The following is a 2,605-nucleotide window of genomic DNA, read 5'->3' as shown; positions in this document are numbered from 1 at the left end:
GGAATAATCTGCAAAGTCTGCTGTAAAAAATTAAATGTCACAAATGCAGGAATACACCCTTAAGGAAGGAAGGAAGGGGTGAACAGCAGAGGTCTTATAGTCAGTAAAGATGAAGGTAACTTTCTCCAGCTGACACTCAGGACACTGAACATATTTTCTCTCTCTCTCTCTCTCTCTTTTTTTCTCCTCCTTTAAAAAAAAAAAATTATATAAGTAATCTGGACACCAAAGTAGGTCTGGAACCCCTGACTCCCAAATCAAGAGCCGCATGCTCTATCCACTGAGCCGGCCAGACGTGCCCTGAACAGATACCTGGGGGGAGCGTATCCCCAAATGGAAATGCCAGGAGGAGACTTTTGAAAATATTCATGCATCTGTCACAGCAAAAGCATGCAAGCGACGAAGGTGGGACTTGAACCCACGCGTGCAAAGCACAATGGATTAGCAGTCCATCGCCTTAACCACTCGGCCACTTCGTCTCCACGCTCTGCCTTCTCGTGTCCTTTATTCCAGAGTTGACACTCGGGAACTCCTGTCTGTCTTAGAAGGAAGGACGCGCAGGAGGGGGCTCGGGGACGTCCGGGGGACCTGGGCATGGCCTCCTCCCATACGAATGGACCAAGAAGTGGACTGCAAAACTCGCCATGGGGAAAAGGCGGGATTGGCGCTCCCAGGAGTCAGGACAGCGGTCGAGAGGCGACAGCAGCAGCATCTTGGGGTTCAGGCTCCTCGGCACGGGTGGCCGGGCCCCTAGGGGCGCATGCGCGCAGGCGGTGGGCGTGGCCCGGCTGCGCGGGAACCTGGGGGCGGTCGGCACCTGCGCTCCCAGGGCGCGGCCTGAGTCCCCCGCGCGCAGACGCGCTCCCAGAACCGGTGTCCCAGGGGCTCACCTCAGGGTCCTGACGACTCGGGACCGGGGATTGGTGGTAACTTAGTCTGGGAGGTTAGACGACGGGTCCGAGCGCGGCCGTGCTGCGTGTCTACTCCGTGTCCTCACCGCCTCGACGCTGCCGGGTGACAGTGCGCAGAGAAGACCCCTTAAACTCTTGGGGCTCTTTTCCCGCTGCTCCGCCTCAGAGAAATGGTGAGTTCAGTGTCATAATAGTTTCAGATGTAAAAATCCGTGACTCGGCACTTCGTACAACCCCCACGTCTCATCCCAAGTGCCTTCCTAAACCCCCGTCCCCTATTGCCCCATCCCCCCACCCACCTCCCCTCTGGTGACCGTCAGTCAGTGTGTTCTCCAGACTTCAGAGTCTGTTCTTGGTAGCCGCCCCCCCCGCCCCCGCTCCCACGCCTTGTTCCTGTGTTTTGTTTCTTAAATTCCACAGGTGAGTGAAATCATACAGTATTTGTCTTTGACGGACTGATATCGCCCGGCGTTAGACTCTCTAGCTCCACCCGAGTGGTGGCAAATGGCAAGATTACATTGTGTGTGTGTGTGTGTGTGTGTGTGTGGCCGAGTCGTTTTCCATTGTGTGTGTGCACACGGCCTTTCTTCCTTATCCGTTCATCAGAGGATGGGACTTGGGTGTTCCCATAGTTCGGTAACTGCAAATAATGCTGCTCTAGACATCAGGGTGCGCGCACCCCGTCGAAGTGATGCTTTCGTCTCCTTCGGGTAAACATCCAGTAGTGCAACTGCTGGGTTGCTCAAGACTAACCTTCGGAAAAGAGAACTGCCCTGTGAAGTTTAGTCTGGAGCAAGTTTTCTCGAAGTGGCAGGGGAGAGGCTATCCCGGGCTGAGGAAGGGGCTGAGCAAAGGCAGGGAGGCTCCCGGTCCCAAGAGGAGTGCTGAGGAGTCCCTGAGAGTTCATGCTCCTGAGTCACAGCCCCTCAGGTTCAGTATTTGCCTTCTGGACTAGTCATTGTTATTTTTTTAAGTTGGGTTTTTTTTTTTTTTTTAATTTAGAGATTTTTACAAACAGTAAAGTTTGAAAGGTCGATTTATAGCACCAAGTTTATTCTTGTGTATGGTGTGAAGAATAGATCTAATTTTAGTTTTCTCCAGACAGGTATATAATTGAATCAAAAGTCTTTATGAAAACCTTTTTCTCCAGGATTTGAAATACCACTTCGATCTTGGACTAGACTCATATAGGTAGTTGTTACTGTGAAATTTCCATTCAGCCCACTGTCTGGCTGCCTACTCATGTGCCAGTAACGTACTGTTGATTAGAGAGGTTTTGTTGTATGTTTTAGCGAGGGGGCCAGTTTTCCTTAAAGGTTTTGTCTTCGGTATTTTCCTAATTAACTTAATGGTAAACTTTTCGAGCTCCATGAGGAAGCTCACTGGATATTTTTAACGGGATCCACTAAATTTGCAAATGGCTTAGGAACTCTTTCCTCCAGTTTCCCTGCTACCATAATGGTGCCGTGAATGTCCTGGCTGATGCTCTCAAGAGCATTAACAGAGCCGAGAAGAGGCAAACACCATGTTCTTATTAGGCCAAGCCCCAGCTGTTTCCAGCTGTGATGATGAAGCGTGGTTACATGGCTGAATTTGAAACCACTGTTGACCACAGTGCTGAGAAAATTGTTGTGAACCTCACGGGCAGGTTAAACAAGTGTGGAATCATCAACTCTCAATTTGATGTAAAACTG

The 2,605-nt window shown here is 50.6% G+C and overlaps 1 non-coding gene across 1 annotated transcript; it reads right to left on the bottom strand.

Annotated features, from left to right (window-relative positions):
- Positions 1-397: 397 nt before the first annotated feature.
- TRNAS-GCU lies at positions 398-479 on the bottom strand. The gene has a single exon. It is a non-coding gene; the product is annotated as a tRNA-Ser (tRNA).
- Between the last annotated feature and the right edge of the window lie 2,126 nt (positions 480-2,605).

This window comes from Mustela putorius, unplaced genomic scaffold, assembly GCF_011764305.1.
Source record: "Mustela putorius furo isolate JIRA1106 unplaced genomic scaffold, ASM1176430v1.1 tig00000594_pilon_pilon_pilon, whole genome shotgun sequence".
Classification (NCBI taxonomy): Eukaryota; Metazoa; Chordata; class Mammalia; order Carnivora; family Mustelidae; genus Mustela; species Mustela putorius.
Note: the sequence above shows the minus strand (reverse complement) of the source record. Positions and strands in the feature narration are given on the sequence as shown.